This window comes from Ammospiza caudacuta, chromosome 1 (assembly GCF_027887145.1).
Source record: "Ammospiza caudacuta isolate bAmmCau1 chromosome 1, bAmmCau1.pri, whole genome shotgun sequence".
Classification (NCBI taxonomy): Eukaryota; Metazoa; Chordata; class Aves; order Passeriformes; family Passerellidae; genus Ammospiza; species Ammospiza caudacuta.
In genome coordinates this window covers 121,792,253-121,799,898 of record NC_080593.1, presented here as the reverse complement: position 1 = coordinate 121,799,898, position 7,646 = coordinate 121,792,253, and positions in this window count along the sequence as shown.

Genomic DNA, 7,646 nt, shown 5'->3' with positions numbered 1-7,646 from the left:
CGTTTTGAAAGATGATATCTCAGTTTTCCATGTGAAGTTTCTAAGTTCATTCTCCAGCTAACCTAAAAAAATATGTTGTTTACTTTAAAAGATTTCAAAGTCTGGGCAGGCTAAGATAGGGAGACTCAAATCCATTTGCATGACAATGTTATACTACAGGTTGTATATTATTTTCTTCTACAGAAATGGGATTATGGCACGAATATACAGGATTTCTTATCCATATAATTTGATGGCAGGAAATATTAAAATAAACTGTAAACTCAATTTGCAGCTTGTCTTAGGGAGGAAATTGGGATATTACTGGGTAAAATACAGATTGCAGACCAGCAACTAAAAAACATGGATTTGCAGAAATAGAACGATTACATAACATTCTCTGTCATTTTCTTTCAGTAACATTGAATATAATTACCTTACCATTTATCTCAGTAAATGTTAGGTTCCCAAACAAAGCTACATAAACAGAAATTTTTGTATCCCTTAAAAAGAAGACTTGAAGAGACTTCAACTACCTATATTTTTGATGAGGCCTCTACATCTTAATTCATGCAATCAAATTAAATAAGGAATTAAAGTCCAAAGAGAACAGTTATTACTTTGTGGGAAACTCACTTCTACAAACAGAATTAGTATACCTTGTAAATTTTTTACAGCAAGGGCCTAAATTTTAAAGGTGTTGAACATCTAATTAGTTCATAAGCTAATTAATTGCTTATGGAAAGTGTTCAATGGAGACACAAGGAAATTGCAAATTAAGCTTTGCTGTTGTGAGCTCCATCTCTGTGCATCAGGCCCATTGGCATCAGATGTGTTTTTCTCATTTGCATTTCAGGCCTGTTCACATATAAGTCAAAATGGGTGCCTGTTGGTACTGAGTGCTGAGGCTGCTCATCTCTGGCGTGCTGCTGTCTGGCACCCAATGTCTGGTGGCTCCTGATGAAATGCATCACCTACAGCAGACAAGGGGGGTTGTCCTTTGTTACCATTAGATAGAGACTTTTTTTTCTTTCCAAGCTTCCCCCCATCAAACTGGTGGTCAGATTTCAAGAAAAGAAGTGTCACAAAAAAAAAAAAAAAAAAAAGAACAAAAAACCCCAAACAACAACAATATTTGTTTTCTTTTTAAAAAGCAAGAAACAAGTAAAGATCAGAATGTTTATTATTTTTGTGTTGTTTCCTCAAATAACTATTGCTTCAAATTTGTGTTGTTTCCTCCTATAACTATTGCTTCAAATTGACAGCAGTGCAATTTTTGTCACTGCTGAGGCTGAGCATTGGCTCTGGAGAGCTGGGGAACCACCTTACACTTCCCAGCACCTACCAAGGCAGGTGTCCCAAGCTCCAGCCACCCCTGAGATCATGTCCTTCCCCCTTGTGGCTGCCTATCTTGGTCAGGGTGGAAAAGAAAGAGGTTTCTCTGTTGAAAAGGGAGCCTGTGGATTTTTTAACGGTCTCGGTGAAAAAGGAAGTAAAGACCAAGAGAAGATAGGATAAAGATAAGGATTGATTTAAAGGAGTGCAGCTGGGGCTCCTAGAAACCTTCCAGGTTATAATCCAGGGGGTGCATATTTGTGCCTTGCTCCTGGTTTGAACTAAAATGGACAGCTTGACCCAAGTGTTATGTAACGTCTCATTATTTTGGCTAAGATGTCCCAAATAGTGGTTTTGTTTTCTGAAAGTTGAATGCTTGTATTGCTTTTTCAATTAAAACCATGCTGGGATGGCTAGTTTTTGTCAGCTTTGAAACTTTGGCTTCCATAGTAGTTTCGTTCAGAAGTTTTACAAGGACCTGAAGTATTTACAAGCACCTTCAGTGCCTAAAGTCTTGCCTGACTTACAATACCTCAGCACCTATTGCTTCTGGAGCCCCCAAACACACACAAATTTGGATGTGACAGTAGGGCTTGATTACTGGTGTATAAACCACAGCAACTGACTGTGAAAGAGTACAGCTGTTCTGTGCTTTTAAATAAAAACCTTGGATGTTTAGGGAATTTCAAGCCTTCAGTTTGGAGCTGATACGCTGCAAGCTGTTTGGCTTCCATTGCCTTGCTTGTGGCAGCATTTCCTCCTTAGAACAGGCAGTAAGGAGCAGTATCAATAGGAAGAGACTGCTGTATAGGGAGATGATTGCAGCTGGCTGGAAAAAAGCACAGGGTATAGCCAAAGAAAAGCTGGCTGTAGTCTGCTTTTAGTGCTTTTTTTTCTGAAGTAAGACTTAGTTTGCTCTGTGTGAGTGACGTCAGCCCTGCAGTTCCACCCCATTTCATGGGGCAAGGAAAGGGTAACACACAGCACTCCTAGGAAAAAGAGCTGACGCAGGGATTTGATGCAGATTTCTACCTACCTGTGTGTGAACCAGTTACACAAGAACTACAAAGTGTTCTTGTCCTCTTTTTATTTTTTTTCCAGTAAGTGGTAGTTGCAGACACTGTGATTTGAGTTAGGGCGAGGTTCCTTTCTGCTTGCATTTAGAATAATACTCACATTTACAAAACATAGTGTAGGGTTGAACCTTCACATTGTGCCTTTTGGCAGCTTTTTTTTTTCAATAAAATGAACCCATATTTCAGTGTAGATTCTATCTTCATTGCAATCTGTACAGGATTTTCTCATTTGTTTCTCTCTGGATTATAGGTAGGTAGGTAGGTAGGTCTTAGAGAAACATGAAGTTTGAGATTGCTGCAGGTATAAAGAGATATTTACATACCTTGACTATTCAGGAACTTTTTCTTTTCTTTTTTTTTTTTTTTTTTTGCAATAAACCTTTCTATTTGCTCTGAAGTAGCAATTCAGTAGTGATTTAGTAATGGATTATGGGATATCTAAAATGTATGCATATTTCCTTGTGTAAGAAACAACTTGATTTTCATTTTCACTTTAATTTGCATTTCATTTCCAGAATTTCTGACTCCAGTCAGCAAACTGGCATAGTGCATGAGGGGAAATTATCTCTTGAAAGTGGTCTTGTTTATTAGAATTTTATCTACTCAGAAATTCACATTTTTATCTTTTCTTCTCTTTATTTCTATTACTTTGTCTTTTTGCCCTGACTTCAGCATGTTTACTTACAATGGCTATGAATAATTACAGCTGGTGATTTTATAGATGTCATTCTATGTCTATAGGCACATTTCTAGGTATAATGCATTGTATTAGAAGTTATGTTTTAAAAGCAATATATTTGAATGGTGGTGTTCAGATGAAATTCCAGATGTTTAAATACTCTGCTTCTACAAAATAAGCAGCATTAATTAGAAATTACTCTTGCATTACTTCTTCATTCCATTGTTCGGGGTTTGCCGGCTCACTTGATTTTCTCATTTGAGTTATGTGAATTAGGAAGACTTATTAGACATAGGCAAGCCTACTACTCCCTGCTCATGCTCTCCCTGATCTCCATGATTATAATTTATTTATTCTAGTTTTTGTCAGAATAGTGAGAAAACATAAGGAAAATAAGCTTACACAATGAGAAAATTGCAATTTATTGCTACATAGCTGCAGAGGCCTTCTGATGCTTAAACAGAAATATAATACATAATTTCTCTAACAAATGCATTTTCTTACTCCTCTAAAATTTGCAAGTATTCACAAACAATGTGTCAGTGAAGGGGGATGCTAAGTAAGACACTGTGGAACTGAACACCCTTTAAAGTAATCAATCAAATAGAATTCCTGAATAATATCACAAGTAGTTCCTCTATAGAAAAGGCATGTAACCAATTTAATAGGAATATGTAATATTTTACACACTCAGTTTTCATGGGTCGATTATAAACTAAAAATTGCATGTAAGATATCCAGTACGGAAAACCAAACCATGTGTATAAAAAGTTAACACATTCAAAATTATACACAAGTTATACACAATTAAACATTGTTTTCCTTGAATAAAGCTTGTTTCACATGTCACAATTCAGGTTCCTCCTCTCTGACTATTAATCAAAGAAAAGGAAAGACTTTATCAAAGTAGTAGGGGATGAAATTTAAGTAATATCAAAAAAAGCTTTTTTTTGCTGGCAGACAGGCTTTGTCTCAAAATTATAAGTGTTTATTGAAGAGTGAATTGTTGGAATTTTTTTTAATTGTATCATTTTAACAGAAAAAAAAGAGAAATACATGGATCTACAATAATGAGCATGAAAAACAATCTTTAAAAATACGTCGGTAGCAAATAAATTCAACTAAATGCATGTTTGGAAGGCATATTTTATTATGCATGATAGCCTTCCAAGAACCAGCTAAAACCAGGCCCACTAGCTTCAAACAAACACATTTCAGTTTCTGACTCCAAATAGCTTAAATAGCCTCCTGATTAGCAAGGTGCTTAGGCATGTAAGTAGTCTCAGTGAGTATCCCCAGCAAAGCTAAATATATTTGCCAAATCACTTAACTAAGGGTGTCTCCTGAATTTTTCGAATTGTTGCATTGTTTATCCTGCTCTAGTTTCTACCAAGTGACTCAACGACAGTTTAGCAGCCGGAGTAGGACAGCTCTCGATCATACCAAACCCTGTACTTGGCCGGTTTCATTGTTCCCTTTAAGTCCACTCTCTAGGTGGAGGGTGAGGATGCGACTTGTAGGTTGGGTTGGGGTGGTGGGGTTTTTTTGTTTGTTTGGGTTTTTTTCTTTCTCCCTCACAGTCCACCCACTCCTTATCTGGTATTTAGCTTGCAATGTTTGGCCAGGGAAAATCTTTTTGCAATAAACTTGTACAGTCCTTAGCAAAATGGGATTGTGTTCAAGAGGTGATCACTGCTACAGCAGAAGTGTAGTGCCCTGTGTTTAAACCTAGAGTTGTGTGACCTGTTTAGAAAAATACATAGCTGTGAACAGAATACCTAAGCAAATGTGACCATCTCAGTTTTATAAACATAAGTAGTATCCTTCTCCATCCTGGAAGGTTTGGATTTTTTTCCTACATATCAGACTGTTTGTCTTAAGAATGTAATGAGGTGTTACTGAGCCTTTTCTGTAGTTTCCTGATGGTTCTCCGATATTCTCAGTCCTGATTTATAGAAATACAGACAGCACAGAAAATAAGGCTTGTGCCATTGTGTTTGAAAAATTCAGGCAGATCTGCTCACAAGCACTAGCAGTGTTATTTGTTTATTATGCTTTGATTTAGAATCTCGATTTTGCCAATATCTACCAATATTTGTGCACTAAATAGCTGTGTTAGATTTCTTTCTTCAATTTTTGTCTAAGTAATGTCTGGGAAAGGTCTTCATCTGAAGTGGTGTATGTCTTTACATCAATGCAATGCATGTAATAATGTACTAAACTGCATTTTAAAATTTGGAGAATCCTAAAGTTAGGATGGTAGCTCTGATCTCTGAATAACAGTGAGCAATGCCGTATTGTTGTAGGGGTGGGGGAGAAATAAAACAATTCTTGGGATATGGAAAGTGGTGTACAGCTTGCTTGGCAAATTATAGCAATGGCAAAGTAACGCTTCCAGCATCAGTAAGGCCTCAAACTAAGCAGTATGCTCAGTGTCTAAAATGAATTCCTTTCTCTGTACCAACAGCAGAAAGCCCACAGAGTGAGCAGGGACCGGCAAAACGCGCCCTGGAAGGAGAGCAGGAAGGAATAGGATTTGCTCAGGACAGCAACAGACTGAAGAGAAACACTGCTGCAACTCTGCTTAAGGGCGAGACCAGCAAAGAGAAAGGGGAAAAAAAAAAATCTCCATATTTGTGGTAGATTTGAGGAGAAGATAAAGAGCTAAACTGCAGCAAAAGAAACCCTGTTTAAGCACTAGAAAAACTTATGGGGAGAAGTTTAAAGCAATACAGTTGCCTGGGAGGCTGAGATGTCTTCATTACATGTCATTAAGAACAGGTTAGACCGATCCATTAGGAATGAGACAGGTGTTGATCATCCTGTCTTAAAGGAGGGGGTGGACACAGATGGCCTCCTGACCTCTTTCAGCCTCATGATCTTGTTGCTACATTTTTTTTCCGGATTCAGGTTATGTATTTAACCAACCCAGCTGTATTTAAACTAAGAAGGAAGGTGATAGTTTTCTATAAAGAAATTAAATTCCTCTTAATACTTTGTTCTCTCTGATGGACACCTTTGTCTCAGCTTGCTCTGTCCTTCATAGGACTTTTTTTTTTCCACTTGCTAAACATATGGCTGAGACTTAGTAGAGGAGAGCACAAAGGACAGTTTGTTCTGGAAGCCTGCATCTCAGCAAGCACAGTATTTATAAGAATCTCATCAAATATACTTGAGTTGTCTAACGCAGAATCTTTCCTAAGTGTAAGCACCAAAACGAGTAGGGGAAAGCCTAGGATGTAACCTGCCTTCAGAGAGGGACAGAGCAGAAAGGACTGCGAGAGTGGGGGAGGAAGAATAGCTTTACATCGCTTCTCTTGGAAACCTTGCAGCTACAGTGGCTCTTGCAAAACACTTGTTGATTTAAAGAGAGCAAGCAGAGCTACTGACAGAGCCCATTCCCTTCGCTGTCAGGTTGGACTCACCAGACAATGGTAAGGCTGAGTTGGTTAAGTTGTGTGTAAGTACACACATGATTACAAATTGTGCTTTTCCAAACCATTCAGTACATTTGCATCACCTTTCAAGCACCTAGTCAAGCATGTTTTGTCTCACTGCAAATAGGAGCCTCCAGTTAGTGCATCCATTTTGCTTTTATTCCCTTTCCTCTTTAATTGTTTAAATTAAACAGCTTTACTGTCTAATATGTTTAAACACTGCTATAATTATTACAAATGTATTTGAAGACTTAAAAGTGGAATGGCTGCAGTGTGACAGCACAAGGAAAAATATCAAAATAAACACAATTTTAGCCTCTCTCTTCTTCAGCCCTGGCTTTTGCTAACTTCACTATTTCCTGATGAGCCAATGGATAACAGGCATGTGCAGTAAAACCAAAACCTCTGTCTAGAAAAAATAGAGGTGCAAATGTATTACGGTATAATTACAACTTCAGAAATGTGAGCCATCTTTTACTGATATAGAGCTGTCTCCTTGAGTGTGCACGGAGGCTGGAGCACAGACTCATTTCGGTAAGGTGACAATTTTGATGATCAGTGATTATTTAAAGTTCAGCGCTGCTACCTTTTCCTCCCGTTGAAGAAAGGAGAAAGAAACCACGGAATTTTGTATTGTGAACAAGGTGTCATCTCTGCCTACATACCGAGGTTCACGTACAACAATATCTACTCCAAAGGTAGGGAAGGCAGTTCCAGGAGACCACCGGAGTCTGCAAATCCAAGGAGCTGCACAGGGAAGTAGGACAGATTCCAAAACTGATTAGGGAAATCTTCAACAGTTCTGGTCATTTTGCACTCTCTGGCTCAGCCTTCAAGAATGACTGCTCCCCATTCCTGATGCCTCTGGTGAGTCAGATGAAACTGATGTCAAGGCGCTTTCAGAGGCCATGTCATTAGGGTGAAATGGAGGTAGTCTCAGGGGATGGAAAACCTCTGCCCTATCACATAGTCCAGAAAGCTCGGGGACTATATTTTTTTTCTAATTTTGTTAGATTAAAATAATTCCATACAAAAATTTTGTTATTCTAGGGTTTAGGGTTGGAAGTCAAACAAAAGAACATGAGTTTGGGAAGCTCTAATGAAAATATAATTGTTTTGATAATAAAAATAAAATTAAAA